General features: G+C 33.4%; 1 protein-coding gene across 2 annotated transcripts in view; it reads left to right on the forward strand.

The window, feature by feature from the left end:
- The first annotated feature begins 5,070 nt into the window (after positions 1 to 5,070).
- Positions 5,071 to 19,445, forward strand: part of LOC142974347 (roundabout homolog 1-like) — a 63,360-nt gene continuing 48,985 nt past the window's right edge. For both annotated transcript variants that reach the window (XM_076116616.1, XM_076116617.1), the window contains exon 1: positions 5,071 to 5,174. The gene's annotated coding sequence lies outside the window, so the exon portion shown is untranslated. The remainder of the gene's footprint in view (positions 5,175 to 19,445) is intronic.

Raw genomic sequence — 19,445 nt, forward strand, 5'->3', positions numbered from 1 at the left:
ACTAAGGAGTCAACTTTCTTAGTTTATACGGACCATTAACAATTGCAAAAGAACTATGTTAAAGTTAAAACTCTTCATCTTTTATAACATCACAGTACCGTGAAAATTAGATATTAAAACTTTAATACTAGTCATGATTAAAATAAAGGATATTCTCTATAATAACTTCTGTATAAAAGTCGTTAATATCAAGGAGCTAAGGCTGAGGTATTTTCAACTTATAAAAGTCTACGGTTATGACTATCTCGGAGTTCCTTTTTTATATAAGTGTCACAAAAACCGGGCATGATAGATTACTTGGGATACCTTAGCTTTATTCAAATATTTCTTAAGAATAAAACTGTCAGGTATTAAGGTTAATGGCCAGTATCGTAAGAGGTTCTAAATTTAGGCTTTATGAAACATCCATCTTGAATACAGCCTACAGATTGAGAGCTTTATTGTTTCTGTTTATTAATAACCAGGCAATTAAGGTTAAGAATATATTGAAGATTCTTATTGATAGATATTTTAAGGTTTTGCTTTATAAGTAAACTAGCCGACCCGCGCAACTTCGCTTGCGTCACCTAAGAGAATGGGTCAAAATTTTCCCCGTTTTTGTAACATTTTTCGTTGCTACTCCGCTCCTAATGACCGTAGCGTGATGTTATATAGCCTATAGCCTTCCTCGATAAATGGGCTATCTAACACTGAAAGAATTTTTCAAATCGGACCAAGTAGTTCCTGAGATTAGCGCGTTCAAACAAACAAACAAACAAACAAACAATCAAACAAACAAACAATCAAACAAACAAACAAACAAACTCTTCAGCTTTATTATATTAGTATAGATAATGAACAAGCTTACATTGTTTCGAAGTGTTTTCATTGAAATATTATGTTTAGTAAATTTGTTACAGTTTTATTATTATCTACTTTAACATTGCATAATTAATTCATATAGGTACACAAGAAAAGGCTTTCTATATAATTTGACTATCATTTCGTATGTAATTACACCCTGAAATAATCGGATGTAATAATTTTCTTTAAAAAACCAACACTTTAATACTACAATATACAAAATTACAATATTCCTTTCTCCCAAACTATTTTACCTGAAACATACTAAAAGACTAGTCAAACCATTTGATACCTTTTAGTTGGTACGTACGGTTATTTATCGGGCAGTTCTCTGGAAGCGATGTTTCGCTAGACACCGTAATGGGAATAGGCTTCACCGGCGGCTTACTGCACCGCACTTTGTACACAAAATAAAGCGTTAGTTCACACGCGGTGGATCTCGTCGAGATGGTTTTGTGTAAATGGTTATATCGTGACTGATGCCTTCATTGTATTGTTCTTTTAAACCTTTGTTTTTTTTCTGACTTATGTAAACCGGGGCTTAATTAATTGGTTTGGACGGTTTTAATGGATTTGAAACTATCTGTGATTTAAAAGATCACTTTATAACTGACAGTGCGATCTACAATAGATGCCGTTCTGTTTAACGTTTAATAAAGCAGTGTACAAATTTGAAAAGTTTGTTGTTGAATAACAAGAAGTAACTTATTTTACTCTGTCTCTAGTTTGGACGACTTTTCTAAACCGAAAAAGAAATACGTAATAGTAATATTTGCAAAACAAATAAAAAGTTATTATGCGAGAGTTTAAAAGTTATGAAATAAAAAGTATTTCGTGAAAAAATTATAATGAAAAAATATGTAAAATCGTGATTGTAAAGTGCATTGATTGTAAAAACAAATCCTTTGAAAAATAAATTCATGAATCACTGGGTACTTGTTAGTATTTACTACAAAAGTGTGGAACATCTATTTCTATGCGACCGCGAGTAAATGGATTAGATGTCGTTGTGACGTTGAACGTGACCTGCCCGCTACGTTTTTAACTTTATTGAAACAAAAGTTCGATTGCTTATATTGTTGAGTTAACTTGATACAGTTTGTTATATTTTTAGCTCTCTCCACAACCTTTTTGTTATTTTTTATTAGTCGCAAAAGGAAAAAAATACTTTTCTAAACTTATATAAAAAAACGCTATTGAATAGATGAACTACCGTCAAATGTACTCAGAAATTGGGGGTAAGTTAGCTTACTTATCTGTTTCAGTCACCTAAAATAACCCTTCTTTGCGTTGCATAACCGGGTAAAAGAATGACTTTATACGTGACTAAATGAAACAATAACTTTAACACATACCTTTTAGATTCAAACTCCTATAATAAATCCTAATACCAACACAATTTTCTTATTACTGCAACCAACATACAAAAAAATACATAAGTACAAAAACACAGTGAAAATTGACCACCAACAGACAGCCCACACTTCGTCCCGTTTCCCACACACAGATGACCATTAGTGATAGCAAAACGACTAATATACATAACTATAGTCAGATAAAAGGTTCTATAACAATGGTACATCCAAACGGACACCACATTCTCTCTCATACAATTGTACTGCGTTAATTTTTTGTGTAGCACAGAGGCTTTTAGGGGACATTGATTAATAGTCCAAAGAGGAACATGTATCTCACTTTTTATTCCCCGACCATTTTATTATGACCTACCTCACCTCGCTGTACCTTTCAGATTGAGAGAAGTGAAAAGAAATGGTACCTGGGAATGCAGGTCAAGTTAGTTTGGTCACAAGGTGTTTTCAAAAGTGCGTTCAGTATAGTAGAAGAGCTCTAAAGAAAATCGCTCGTGTCATTGCCACATTATTAGTATTAAGGGCTTTCTGTAGATAGCAATTTTGTGCAATTCTATTTCTTTAATTTTATAAAGCGTATTTCTTCTTGTAAAGAGATATCCTTTTTCGGTTATCTGAAACCTAAAGTAGTAAAAAAGTGCCAACCTCAATTATAGCCCACTATTCTCTCAGAAATTTCCTTTTATGTTTTTTACTCAACTAAGCTTTTGTTGAAAGTAAAAGTCCTTTCTTTGTGGCTACTAAAAATTGCAAAGACTAATGGTTTAAAAAACATGAAAGGGAAAATAAAAGAATTAAAAATGGTGGAAACAGTTCATTAACAAAAAACAAAACATTTAATGGCGTAATGTGGCCAAGCAGAGATATTAAACAGTGGACATACTTAGCACACGTTATAATGAATTTGTTGCTCACATTTCGTTTTACGACGCTGGGTAACGTGACAGTAAACTGTATAAGTGTGTACTATCTCAGAACTGAGTTTGTAAAGTAACTTGAATAGTGTCACAAATAAACTTACCGGGAAAATATGTGGCAGAGGAAAGGCAGTTTTCAAAGTTTCAGAGGTTCCAAGTTTAAGTCAAATAAATACTTGAATCGATAGAACGTGCACATTTGCTTTGACGTTGTGTATCGTAACATGAGCACTTTGTTTTATTTCGATCTTGTTTAAAAGTGACTGTGTGGAGTGACTAGAATGTTATGCATACGATATTATCATGATATATCGTTATAACTAAATCTTTCTGCTAAAGCATCTTGCTGTTTGTGGTAAAATTATAATAATAATAATATAATCTTTTTATTTCGGGAAACAAAAAAATCACTATTAGGTTGCATTAATACATTATTTTTTACGTAATTGGTGGCTACCATCTCAACTTCTTATAAAAATAAACCATCTGTCTTGCTTATTAGAACGTATAGGTTAATAATAATAAGCCAACAAGTATTTTTTTATCATACTTTTACCTACGTCATTTCATCAACGTAAGCTAAATATACAATAATTTTCCCAGCCCATTACAACCGCAGATAAGCCGAGTTGTGCTGTCAACTGGTACATCGTTAATTTTGCGGGAAACTCAAGTTTTTATTGTGCGTAATTTTTTCCTTTTCCACCCGAATATATGGTGCGTGGTCGACATGTGACAGAATAAATGCATTTATCTTAAGGGCAATAAAATTATGCTTCGTTGCTCTCTTCGGACTATTAATTATGGAGTAAGTAGTTTTAGTTGGAATTGTAGGTTTTTCTCATTAGTTTTCTTTTCTAATTATTATCTTTTTATAATATATCTATTGCTGTCCCACTGCTGGCCAATGGTCTCCTCCCGCACGATTATTTTTATACGTCTAATGAATCAATAACTATAACCATAATATGACGATGAACACTATGGGTAATAGTATGACATATTTTTTTAAAATAACTAGGAATAATGCTATAAAATGGCATATATTTTTTAAATAAAATTAGCAATGAACTCCTTTAGTTATTCAGAGGCTTGTAAGACGTAAGTTATCGGTTATGATGTAGGTGGAATTCCAACCCACGGCTTCTGATACTTAACATATTTTTACAGATCAGAGACGTGTTAAATCCGTCCGTGGTTGTACTTCATAGTCACTGTGATCGTTTGACAATTATTTAATACACGAACTGAACAGTCCTTGTTCTAAATACAGTAACTTAATTCATCTATTCCGTCTTATCTTTGCTTCACCCTAAGAATGATTAGTAGAGAATGCCTACGGCATTATACGTTTACTTCGCTTTGTACTCGTATTTACATTGTGTTTGCGAGTTTAAGTACATTTGAATGTAAAGTATGTCTTATTTAGGCATAGTTAGTGTAATTGTTACCATGTTACAGCATTTTGAGTAGGTATAAATAAAAAATAAGCGACAGCATTCTTTAACAGCAAGAACATTTTCGTAAAGTATAAGTGCTATGTGCGTAGTCACCGTCATCAGTTGATATTTTTTTCTCGCGAAGCTATTTATTTATTTAATGTATTTATGTATAAATATTTTTCTTCTTCTTTATTTCCTTAACATATTGGTTACACTGTTACAATCACAAAACAATTTTCCAATACACTTACGTAACTAACAAAACTCTTGTCAGAATTTCCACTAAGTTTTCCAATTCACAAACGAGACGCTTAACCAGCCCTTATCCGCCCTCTACTGCACTAAGCTCTCATAAACTGAAGAAACAGCTGTGCTATTTTCGAGTCCTAGTACCTTCTAACATATGAAGGCTTGAACCTTTGATACAGAGCTTAAGGTATGCGCGCGTCTAGCCTTCGGTACACTGAAACCCTCCCCTCAGTATCGTTTCGGCTGGCAGAGAGGGTGCACGCGTTTGGGCGGCGATACCGCCAACGATATCGTAACACCGGTAGTGCAGTGTTGTGACTTTGTGATTGGACTTTATTTGATGGATTTATGGAGTAAGTGGCTTTTTACTAATTGGAATTTTTGAGGATTATTAATTTGGTTAAGAATAAGAATTTTGTGAAATAAGTTCTAGCAGTTAAGTAAGATTTTTTTTCGGTTATTAGTGAGATATTTGAATTTGCAATTAGGTTATAAACATAAAACGGTTCTAATTAGGATTTTTATGACATAAACTCAATATCAAATTTTATGGAAAGTTAATCATTGATGCACAATTTTCTTTCAACACTTTCAATTTACTGAATTCAGGATGCATTTCCTTTCATCTTGTAATTTCTTTCTACATCTGCGAGGTTTTCTTAACGTGGATTGATTTATTATAAATATTCAAAATAATTATTTCTAATTTACAACCAGCCATCAAATAGTAAGAAATAACAAGCAATTGTAAAGTGGTGCATGGTAACGACCAATAAAAGCGCAGCCATGGCGTGATATTATTTGTTAATGGAGTTAGTTATTGTTATTTATTTTGTTTACGGTTCATAACGGTTTTGTTGCAATTTTAATTAGTTGAACATGTGTATTTGTGCGAATACTACGGTTACGCAATTTTACAATACGTAAAATAATAATAATAATATGTAGATACTAAGATTAGCGTTGGGAAAATTGACCGGAAAAGGTTGCATTTTTTTATTGGTTGGAAAAATTAATTACATTTTCTGATTTGAAAAGTTTTGTGTTTCGATCAGTGTTTAATTTTTACTAAAGAATGACTAAAAAATAGACCAAGTCATAAAAAATCAAAGTCAATGATAACCATAAAACAAAAACAAAAAAAAGAAACAAAAATCCTTTTTCATATTCGAACTTCAATTCATTTTTTCCGTGAAGCCGTGAATACAAAAGCAAAGGTCATCGTCAAACAAAAATCCTTTCCGAGATCCACCTCACGATTATTCAAATATTATTCTTAGGCCGTATCTCTCCTTGTACCAACACCACAAACACGAATTAAAAAAGAAGAACACTTTTAAACACGACAATACCGGACACGAGCCATCAGGAATAAAGTCATTTAAATCTATTGTCATCTTTTCGTATCACTAAAGAAACAATAGCATAACTCTTGATTTTAGAAATTCAACCTTATATGTAACTACTTAAGTATAGTTTGTGAAAAAATCGTATGTTTTAAAGGTAGCGATAAAACAGATAGCGGAATACAAAGGCTGTACAAAAGATATCATTGCGTATAAATACGGCCTACGCTTTTTTATATACTGTGTATATTATATACGATATTGGACAAGTTAATTCTTTATACAACTATTGTTATGCCTCGGAGTTATATTCATAACGTCTTTATTACTTTTTATTGATTGATTTGATATCCACACTAATATTGTTGAGGTAAACTTTCGGTTGTTACAGAGAATATATGCTCCTGCAAACAAACTTTGTTTATATCAACATTTGTAATATATTGTTTTATTGGCAGGACATAAGTGTAATAATATGATATTATTGTGTATAAAGTTATTTTTGACATGCTAGAAAATTAAATGAAAGGTAAAATTATTGTGTATCTATGATCAAAATTTTGCAAATTATGATTATTTTAGAGCACAATTTTTGTGATGAAATTATGAGTTTATTTTGGACCGTTTAGAAGACGTATTCACACGTCTTGTGGTGTATTACCAATGTCATTTAAAATTGGAAATGGTATTGAAATAATGTACATACCTACTTATTTAACGAAGTTACTAGCTAAAATATATTTGCATATTGTAATATACAAATATATTTTATATTCAAAATAGTTACGAGAGCATATTTTAACGGTTATTAATTAAAACAAAATAATTATTATACCATTACCGCTTGAAATATATTGTCAATAAATTACTTAATTCCCAACAGGACTATTATGTACTTATTTGAGCGAATGGCCGTTTCAATTTGGCCTAAATGAAGGGACAATATATAATTTTTATCATCTATCACATCAAGCGGGTATCTATTACTGAAATTGCGATTTGATAAATCGCCAAACATTATTATGGGCGGTGGAAGAAATGGACTCGCTTTATTCGAAAGTGTCCTGTACGCACTTAGAAATCTCTCGAAAAAAGGACTTTATTGTATTAAAAACAGAGTTTATTTTTGGTGAAACGTATTTGGACCGTGTAAAATAAATATTATGGAAGTAATAAGAAAACATAATGCTACGGATACTATGATGAAAGCGGGTCTCTTTAATAAATTGAGTGAAGGTTGAATATTAGAGAACGAGTCTCACTTGTTGTTTGGGAAGAATTGAGATAGCGTATTTTTATCAGACGCCGCCGCCGTCGTTGAGATTGTAAGAGGATACTTGAAAGTGTGCGGAAAGCCTGAAATAAGACGTTCTGAATTTATATACTTACGAAACTGTATTTTTTTTAGATTCTCTTTGAACTTAGGATGAGTTTTGTACTTTAGATGACTTTGCAAACATGTTCTGGACTGAGTATTTAAGAATTATAGTAAAATATCGAAACATTTTTTTGGGTATTACGCAAATGTTGGCATTTTTTGGGAGTCAAAATCAATAAAAGTTATGAGATATAGTATCTAGACATCTAATTTTCCTACACAGCGGGATAAACCTTAGCCTAACCTAATCGATGTTCACACTAAGACCACCAGCAAGAAAGTCACAATCAATTGAAAAATATTTACATAAACTGCCATTATTCCCGTTTGAATACACTTAAATTGCACATTTAACTATTTACACAACAATTAGGCAAAGTACCACCAGTTCTTAGTACTAATCAGCAGTGCAAAATTTGTCGACTACTAAAACGTATTCATAGCATGTTAAATACAGTATAATGAGTCTTTGCAATTAGCACAAGTTATGCTTATACTATTTTTACTTGAGAAGATAGAATGTTTAGGATCTTAGAAGCACTTTGAGGAGCTATTACGTAAATCTTGCGTTTTAAAATGCTTTCTGATATTTAAAGCGGAAAGTAGAGCTAGAGATTTTGTAACGTAGTATGGTAGCGACGGCGACGTTACAAATCTTTTCTCGCCATCTCATCTGAGTAGTGTGTTACACTGATGTATAGATATATCGTACAAATTCTAGGTTTCATATGGATTTTAACATACTTAATCTTAACTTCGATGGTGTGCAGTATACTGGACATCAAAATTATTGACAACTGTATGTCTAACTTGGCAATGTCCAGTATAGCACACGCATATTCCTAATAAAGCCGAAAATGCATCAGTATGCTATCATATATTTTTCTCTTGCCAGATTAAGGGTTGAAATATGTTTTTTTTGTAGTAAATTTTGAAAGAGTCGTCTTTCTTTCGATTTTTAAAGTAAGCAGTGATTTGTTACATTATTATAATACACAATGTATCTAGATCGTTGGTTATGGTAGCTCACAAAAGCTTGATGCTGCGTTTGACCGCTTCAATTCGGACAAATGCAAGCATCGCTCGCGGCGATTATTCGAATTTTAGACACTGCAACATCAATGCTGTTGTTTAAAATTCACAGTTGGATGCGAATTGTCAAAATACGACGCTGTTCCAATTGAAAAACATTGTTACACGAAATAAAACATTTGATAGGCATAGGAAAAAGTACATTGACACATTGACAGTGTTTGGAGATTGATGGAAAACCACTTTTTATTAACAGTCTAGGCCAAAACCATAGTCACAGCACTTTAAATCTTACTCTGATGCATACTTTTAAACATTACAAATTATAAATATTTTTGGACAACTCACACACGGTCATCTGATTCCAAACCAAGCAAAACTTGTACTATGGTAACCAGATAACTAATAACTAACATACATATTTTTACAATTTACAAATAAATAAACACACCCATATTTCAACAGTAGTTTTATCTTAGTTTTGCAAGTAGGTGAGAGTATTCAAAATTAATACAGTCCGTAGTATATTTGCTTGGGCTCTTTTGAATATAAATTGTTTTGAGGTTTCGCAAAGTTCTTTCCGGGAGGGCGAGAGGACCGAATTGTTACGGCTTTTACACATTTCCCTAGTTTCCTCTACTTAAATAATAATGTGCTTTTAACGTATGTACTGTTATATAAGTATTATGTGGTATTATGAATAGGTTCGCTTTACATCGACCTTCCGTTTGTGGCCGCTCCAAATGTATTTAAACTGAATACGTAAAAGTTATTTATATGATAAAAAGAAGCTGGTTTAAACATACATTTAGAACAAATTATTTAGAATAAAATATGAACATAGATAGGTTTGCTACTTTTTTAAAACTTTGTAAGTATACATTCTAACTTGTATTGCGAGAAATTAAGCAAATCACCGACTTTATATTAGACATATAAGAGTGGTAACAAACTATACTATGATGTATTCTAACATTTAAATTGGTTATGATGTCAAAGTATTTTACTATAATAGCTAAATATATTACAAGTTACTGCACCGAAATTGTTGAGTGGACTACTAGGTATAATAGCCGCGTTTCTACAATTAATTGATCTACTACCAGTAATAAGCTTCATTGACAAGATTTCCGTTCACTACAATAACTCGGACCACTCATAACACTAGCCCTGGGAAGTAATAACGTATTGTCAGCCACGTGCGAGTCCCGGATTACTTTCAATACGAAACATTAAGTTGTATGGTTGTAATCGTATCGGTAGAACATAGGCTTTGTTAGTCTATGGGATGAAGTGCCGATAGCTTAATGGCCAAGGGTGCTATGGGTATGCAGTTGCGGGTTTGGTTCTCACGCATTTTTATTTTTATTGAGATTTTGTCTTATCAATGAGATTTCTCAATAAATGATCTCTAACATGTTAGAATTTTATTAATAAATCTTTGGATTAGTGATGTGCTGTAGAACCTATATACTATAAAAAGGTTTTTTTTAAAGAAATAAACTAAAATATTGTTGTTGTTTAAATTATGCAGAGTTCATTTCATTGCTATCAGTTAAGTAGCTAGATACCTTACTAGATAAATACAGCCATAGATAGTTAACTAAAAGATCTACAGGTTTATCCATTATATTTGCATCAGACCCTTTTATTCATATTTTCATACGTATCCTTGAGCTACTCAAATTCAAAGGCGAGTTTCCAACCAAAAACGCAACCACACAATCGATTACAGTAGACAATCAAAAGAAAGCAACATTAATTTTCGAAATAGATGACTAACCTTGGCAACGGCAACTTTCTTAAACATTCGCACACAAAGCGTGACGATAACTCAGAGAGTTTTCTTCAATACAAATGATCGCGTGTTGTATTCCCTCTGTACCTTAGAAACACGCGATAACAAAATTTTCTAATACCAACAGATTGGTAGGAGGTTTTCTCACAGGATCATGATGAGGGATATTGAATTATGCCCGGATTCACGGGTGATTCAAGGTTAACGTGAAAAATGGAATGTTGAGAACATAACCTTGTTTATTTAGGATAATATACAATAAAACTACAGATTTTATAATGTACGGAAATAAACATAAAGTAAATGGAATAGTTATAAGAACAATTAAAATTATACAAAAATTCGATTCGCAATCCATTTATAATTTAAGCTCTACGACGAAGTACTATAAGGTATTATAAAGAAAAAAAGCGTAAAAAGAACAGAGCCAGAATAGTAATTATTGTTTGTCACCTTTACTCACTACTATAATAGAAAATACCGTATACTAATTACTATAATCACACGAAGCACAAACAATTATCTCTACACACCTCATTACATACACACGCTAGTCACTCAGTAGCATCAATTCATAACAAAACCTCCCTTCACGTCTAGGAACAACGAACCACGATGTGTTAATTTAGCCTGTCATGCGATGAGTTACAACAATGTTCGGATTGGGGACCCTACAAAAGGTACGCACGCAATTCCGTTTTGCGTGGACGAGAAAAAAACCGTTTTTCTAATCACTTTGTATGTTTTTCCTTCGGAGTTGATTGACGTGTTATTTTTTTAACACGTTAAGGATGTTACGGACGTGAAACGATTTTGTTTTGTGATTGGGGTGGTTACATGCGATTAGATTGACTGAAGGAAGTAGAAAATAAAATTCGCCTCGTTAGTATATGTTGAACATCGATATTCTGATATTTATGAGGTACATGATAGAATACGGAACGAAGCGCGAACACATATCTTATCCTCGCATTCCTTTCGCTTTGGTCGTGGTCGCAGGTTGAGTCTAAGTCACCGTTACCAAGACCAGTGTCTGTAAGTTCAAAAGTTATAATTACATACTTTCAAGGGTTTTATTACGAAATAGAGGACCTGCATCCTTGTTTGGCCAAGTGGCTACTTGAATAGAGTTTGCTTTTTGTTTTTTATGTCCCCTAAAGAGATTTCGATTAGATAATGACTTCAAATCTAAACTAAACTTTACAATAAACATCGTGAGCAACGTCTTTAACGATGCCATTCCCACTATCTTTATAGCCAAATCCACCTCAAAATACATTAAAACTTTGTCTCTATCAAAGTGTTTAATTGTCAAACGTCAGGGTATAAAACATACAAAACGCATTTACGAAAAGGTCAAGGCAATAGGAAACTAAACGTGAAAGCGCCAATTAGATTAACAGCAACGCTCCTCGGCTTGTTGGCAAGGGGGTGTCTATCGAATTGTCTCTCCCTCTCCGATCCCTAGACACTGAAAGAGATGGCAACAGGGTAATTAGGCTAGGGCTGTGGTCAGGTTTACGAGTTTACTTTTGCTCGCTTCTATCAGTGAAAATATTTACGTAAATTATACTTAATTGCTTTTCATTGGATTAAGAGGTTAGATTGTATTGTTGTTAATGTAAAGTTTCATTTTAAATATTTATATGTTTCTAAAAATAGCAGCTCGTATATAAGTTAAGTCATTAAGCTTTCTTTTACGGTTTTAAAAGCTTAATCGTCATAAAATCAATAGCAGTGGATACAATTTGAACCAATATTTTTTGTCACCTGCCATATCAAATCGTTTTATTACTCAGTACCTTATAAAACCTGTGGTAAATCACGGACTATTATGAATCCAAGAATAGCTTAAAATTGCGGGGGTTTTAAGCATCCTCAAAGAATTATTCTAAGAAACGAATAAATTTAGAACATCGTGAACAAAACGCTTAATAATAGTATACAATAAATCCATCACAGTCTATTATCTATTGTCTAAACCTATATATTACAACCTTTTGTTTCTTTATTTAGTTTAATGTGCATAAATCACGGTCAATACATCCTAAACTTAGACCCTAGAGACCTCTAAAGCCTTTCTAACTACACAATTGTATCTTCTCACAATAAATTCGTTACGCATCGCGGTAAAAATATTTTGTCCAGTGTCGTCCACCCGCACCCAATTGTAAGACCATTTAACACCCGTGATGCATTTTTGAGAATCGTATGCCCAACAATAGACCAATAATTATGTTACCAACGTAATAATACTAACATTGTAAACGACCATTGTTTACACAGAAGCGGTTAGTGTTCAGCATCACAATTCAAAAATTTATCTTTACGACGCCACAAGGATAATACGACTCTATTAGAAAGAAAATAAGGTTTATAATTGAAAGGATGGTCCGCAACTGTATTTGCATTTGGACGCGTGTACCCAGTGATTTATATTCGTCTTTTGTTTTTGGCTGTTTAGCTAGCATCAGTATCAATGGTGGAGTGGCTCGGAAGGTCGTTATTCTTGCATTGTACCACTAGTATTGTCTCCGAAACGACATCGTTAGTGCGTACACCGGGTGGTCGAGCCTATTGAAATTCTATTGGTGTGGTGATAAATCATTAGAAACCATTCCTTTAATTATTCGATAACAACAGGTGACATTTTTATGTAAATCGAAATAATTTCTCACAACTACACGTGTTTAACAACGGTACAAGTCGTAAAAAGTTAGAGCGTTTGAGGCGTTAAAAATTACGAGTATGAATGCAGTGGAGGAAGACTTTTATAATATCGATAAAAATTGATAAAGCCCCATTCAAAATCGTCAATTTTTAACTTTATCGATTCACATTCGAAAAAGGTTTCCATTCACGCATTTTTTCATACAGAATTAAGTGTCAGCCGTTGATATATCGCACTAAAGACAACAAAGGGAATTCACGTCCGTTTGTCAAAATAAAACGACATCGACCTACGCGTAACATGGGGACATCACACATCGAAAAACAGTATACATGGCTTATATAAATTACCAGTACGACCAAATGTTTCTATAAAACTATTTTACTCTGTGGAAAAAGTATTTGTGATCCTAAAATTCGTGACAAAACCGATATAGTATTGTTGTTGGGAGATGGGTAAGCTGTGATGTCGCCTTTGTCCGTGATCGGTGTTGAACAATAAGTGACCAATGGGAATAGGTTCTTTGTCGATAGCAGCTGTGTTTTTACTTTATAGATGTCTATCGGACCAGAATGTGGTATGTGCATTGATAGAGCTAGTGAAGGTAATAAAGTTACGATGACAGTTGTAATCCTTCATGTTTTTAGAGATATGTTTTTTTGGACATTGCATTGTGTCAAATACGTAATGGTTTCGGCACACTTTTGTTTAATTATATTGAATGTTGTTGAAAAATTTATGGTTTTATTATGAATACATAAAATTCTTAAATCAATTATTTATCATCGGGAAATAAGCTGAAGCAAAAATAACAAATCCTTAAAATTTATATCGGAAAAACATCTTAAACTTAAATAGCAAAACTGTTGTAGAAACGAAATTAATCATACGAGGCAAAACAAAAACGTCTGTAAAAAACCACGTCATAACAATCATACAACGAAATTCAAATAATGAAGCACGCAAAACATGAGCCAAATGACCTCTCAAGCTTAACGAAGCAACGAACAGACAGAATTAAAACGGCAACTGAAGTGTCCACTGAAAGATTTCAGGGGCATTCTACGTTAACACCACTATAGTAATGAGGGGTAGTGAAACTTTGGAACGTTTCCAGCCAGTCTTGTAAACATTTGGGACTTGACCAGGGATGAAAATTGTGTTTACGACTTACGACCAATGTTGGCGCGGTTGTGACACTCGAAATTAATGTGGATGTATTATGTTGGCCAATGTTTGCGGTACTTGGTTTTATTGGCTATAGAAGTTTGAGAAATGATTTGGGAAGTGCTTTTATGGCTTATTGGGTATGACTTTTAGATGGTTAAGTCAGTTTTTTTTCCGTTTGTGATTCGATCTAATTACTGACACTTTTGTAAGGAGAGGTAAAAAATTATAATATACGGTCTACATTACTTAAAACATTTTTTAACCCATTACTGGCTCACGGCTGGGCATGGGTCTTCAACCGAATATTAGGTTCTTATTTAAATAGAGACATTTGAAAAAGCTACAGAATGAAACAATATAGCTACTTATAAAATTTGAATTTTGTTTACAAAATAACATTATACCAATGTTTAATATCATAATCCAAACCTTTTCAATTTTAAAATGTGAATACCGTTGTTCAAGTATTAAATTCTCCCGCATAGAAATTCAAAACAAGCGAAGCTTTAATACACGAACATGTCGCAAAATGTGTGCGGTTATAAAATATCACTTCACATTTACGTCACCTAATAAGACGGCGTTCTCGAACAACTGGGAGTATTACACGTATGCACTTAGCTAAATAAAGTTTATATTTTAGTCGGTAATACAGCTATAATATTCAAGTCACGTCGTTTCTGTGTTATTTCTAACTTTAGATTAAAAGTTAAAATTGAGAAATTTTAAGTTGACTATAAAAGTTTTGTGTTTTGACATTACTTAAATGACAGGTTTTCAAGAAAATACATCACGTTTTCATATACATATATTATTTTTATTCCACCATTTCACGGCTAAAGTTCACTATAAAGATCTTGAGAACAACTTAAATGGTTTCTATTTCATCACAACTAAAACTAATTATAATTAATAGTAGAAAGACAAAAACCTCGTCGAGACTATAATACCTATAACACATTGGGTTACTGTATGTGTGGTTTCATAACTACTAGTAAACAAGACATTACGTGGTGTATAATGAAACACATAAATATCAATCAAGTGAAAGCGCCGCCTTTCTGCGTAATGAATTTTACTATAATATCTCGCTTGAAATTAACAACAAGAGCCTTGTAAACTGTTGTTATAATTATAAAGTCATGCGATTTTTTTCTTGTTCATTGATAATTAGATAATTTATTAGTAGTTCAATTGTCATTCTGTACAGTAAAAATTGTTTGTACGGCACACGCCTAGGGGCGCTGATCATATTTCTGTATAATTAGTCGATAGCCAGCCAGTTGTTGAATGTCGGTTGTAGTAAAGGTGATCTTTCTCGGGTTTTGGTAAAGCGACTTTATGACTGTTCATATAAAGAACAAAACATTTTAACTTGGGCTATTAGCCTAATTGTAAAAGCTATGCAGCCATAGTTTCAAAACACTTAATAATACGTACACAAGAATCTTTACAAATAACTTAAACGTAGGTAAATTACTTTCACGTTATTCATCAAATTACAATCACTCCATTTGTTCTAATTGTTTAACACATTTCTTGAGGGCATGCAACAAAAGTCTTGCCCAGTAGTGGGACAGTAACGGGTTAAAAAAAACGTTTATTTTCTCAGCTTCATGAGTTACCGGTCAGATTATTCCAAAAGTCCAAAAGTTTAACTAAAAAATCCAAGCGAGCTATTTATCTCTATAAATAAATCGTTCCCCGTCGCAGATTAGAAACTTTACGCGAATTGAGTTTTAATTAACTTGCACTTTTCAGAGAACATTAATTAAATTAGTTAAGTCTTACTCCGAGGGGACCTCTTTAGTTGCATTGATTTACCTGTTCCAATTAGAATTTAGACGGCTCTAAGATATTGAGGATTTGATGTTTTAATTGTAATCTTTAAACTTGTTGAAATATTATTTATTATATATACTTTTGAATATTAGAACTTTTGAACTGCTTTGTTTTGTATCTGAAAAATAACAATCTTGGTTGGTTTTGTGAGACAGTTGGTACCTACAGTTCTTTAAGCAAACTTTATGCTTGCTTAGGTTCATCAAAGACCTTGTTTAACTTAAATCTTCTAGAAAGCTCTAAGTTAACCTTATCCTAGGTTTCAAAGTGATGTATATGGTTCTAATTGCAAAAGTCTTTATCATTTTTTTAAACCAATCTCGTTTGAATCCAGGCACATACACGAACGACGACGTTTTCTATAGAACTAGCTAACAATACGTATAATTAATACTTTATTTGAACAAAAGGGAAAGCATTGTCTATGACAATACTAAAATCTGTCTACAGCTGTTATGTTAATGTTTTTGGGAAGGAAGCGTTTCCGTGGCCATTGTTTTATTGACTTAAGCCGCACGCGCATATAGTGCGACGACTTCGTAGGGATCCTTGACATGCACGATTTTAAAGGTTATAATTAACAAGCGGCTGCCCGCAACTTCCTTCAGTGGCTTTAATTTTACCGTTTACACAACATTTGATATTGCTCACTTTTTGATGTCACAACATTTCATTATTTTTGATATAAAAGCTTCTCACCCCTTTCACCTACTTGGTATGGAATTCCCAAAAAATCCTGGACTCTCTTCAAGGAACGCACATGCCAAATTTCGGCTTTCTGTTTGTCAGTTAGTAACGGAAGAGTTGTATAAATCTTATTATATAATTTTGAATCTCCTGAATAAAATAGTCGTGTCAAACCAGTTATTTTTAACTGCACAAGCCTGCGGATCACTAATGTTCTAAATTCTGAATTTTTTTTTACCTCCGACACGACACGAACGTCACGAACTCTACATCCAAAGCTCCCTGCGAAGCTGTCAGACTATAGCACTGCCACAAGAACATTTTGTGTGAGTGGTATTAATAGTTCAACTAACTGTGTTACACTTCAAAAGGGTAATAAAATACAGGTTTGATTGGATGAAACTAAATAGAAAGAGTTATTAAGAGAAATTGCTTTGAGTTTTTGTTAATTGAATTGTTTTGAAGTAAAAAGGGGATTTTGGGCAGCGCGTGCAAGTTGTAAAAGATTCAAAGGACTAACTGTTGTTATCTTTATATATATAATTTATCTGTAAGTGTGTATGTCACTGAACTTCTCTTAAACGACTGGACCGATTTTGATGAAATTTTTGTGTGTGTTCAAGGGGATCTGAAAATGGTTTATATTCACAATTTTGTCCGCTGGACAATGTTTTTTATTATTAATTTTTAATTTATTAGTAACGTGTAGACAGGACAACGTCTGTCGGGTCCGCTAATTTAAGTATAAGTTTTAGATGTGTAGTTGTAGTATTTTATTTATATTCCGGTCAAATAACAGGTCTGTATGTGTGTCCAGTTATGATAGCGAATTTCTCTAATACTAACCTAAATAAGAACTGATAAGATTAGAATTATAATCAGTCACGCAAGTGCTTGACTGATAGTAGTATTTGCATACAATCTGAACATTCCGGTTACATATTATTATGAGTATTTCAAAGTGAGCTCAATGCAAAAGGATACTTACTTTCAAATTCAGTGGTTACTTGCCATAATAGTTCAAGTTATGGACAGAAATTAGTTACAAAATAAGTCAAAATAATTACAGAAAGTTGAGACGCTATTCATATTCTTAGCCTTTTCCATTCAAATTTTAATCAATACACCAATGTTCTATCACCATTTATTACACGAACTGATCAACTTTTAATACACGAACTAATTAACTTTTAATTCACGAACTCAACAAATTCATGTTTGCATAAGATAATGAGTACAAGCCGCGGCGCCGTAAGGCCGGCCTTACATTATCTTCAGAGTTTGTGGGCTTTAAAGATTAACTGTTACTAGTATGTTAGTACATTGCGATTAACCCGTCTGTAACGCGTCAGAACAGTTTTACGTAAACATTTGTGAAGTCTTTTCTTAGAACGGGAGTATTGACAGTGCTTTGATAAAATTAGTTTGTTGTTGCACTTATCTCTTGTTTGATGGGTGTAAACTTAGAAATGGTACGTAAATTTAAAATATGTTGTAGTTAACTAACTTGAGAACTTGAAAAATATACAAAAACATAAAACACGAAAATATTTTAGGTATAAGTAATCTACGACTTTGCCAAATTTCATCTAAATCAGTGCAGTTAGCCAATTTTAAAGGGTTTTGTTTTTTTCATTCTTTTTTGTCGTGGCAAAGCTGTTCCCGTCAAAATACATGGTTTAGTGGCAAACAATACATGGTTTGGTTTTATGCTTTAGTCGAGAATTTAATCTGGTACACATCAGCAGTCATACATACATCTTTACACATGAATAGTAAACAACAGAAATAACATGATAATAAAATTCGTATGACACAGAACTGGAAACTATAATACATTGCGTTGACATCCATCAAAGAGTCCGTAAGCCTTTACTTATAATACATACATAGTTGCGTACTTTTGCATTATCATCACAAGTCTATTATTCAGTGCCAGTATAAACTGCGTTGTATTAAAACGACGTGTCATAAGTGCATCAATTTGTCATTCTACCCGCATCTCATCTCTGATCGCGGGATGAGTTACGTGGGATCATTGCTTAATCTTCGTCGCTTGTTTTAAAATGAAACTGTATTGGCTTGTGTTTTAAAGTTGTGCAAAGTGACACAAATCCCGAATTAATATTTATAATAATAATAATAATAAGCCCCCTAAACAACCATACGTCCAAGTCGACCATCAGACATACGTGGGGGGCGGACACGCGATAATTTTATTACTGGCGCGGCTAACATGGCTCTGGAAACCCACTCAAAATGGAGACTCGATCAATGAAGAAACGTTTAGGACCGCTTCCCGGGGGTGACCGCCGGGGCACACCTGGAGCTGGCGCTGGGTGTCACAGCATACGAACCGTCAGTGGTGAGGAGTTGAGCAGGCGGGCTTCCACCAACCAAAATGCGACAGCCGACATCACATCATCTCATACATCATCACCAACCCATTCCTCATCTTCAAACAGCCTTTTTCCATCACCTTCTTCCTCTCCCAATCCACTACATAAAAATATTCATTCCAAATCATCATCAACTTCATCATCTCCATCGACAGTAGATGTTGTTCAAGAGGCAACCGCCTCTCATGATGGACCCACTACTGTTCAATCACGCGCAAGACGTAAATGGACTCTTGAAATGAACAAGTTTATATGGCGCACTTATCTCATCACCACGCGATTAGAAACTCATACACGAGGA

The sequence above is a fragment of the Anticarsia gemmatalis genome, chromosome 7 (assembly GCF_050436995.1).
Source record: "Anticarsia gemmatalis isolate Benzon Research Colony breed Stoneville strain chromosome 7, ilAntGemm2 primary, whole genome shotgun sequence".
Lineage (NCBI taxonomy): Eukaryota > Metazoa > Arthropoda > Insecta > Lepidoptera > Erebidae > Anticarsia > Anticarsia gemmatalis.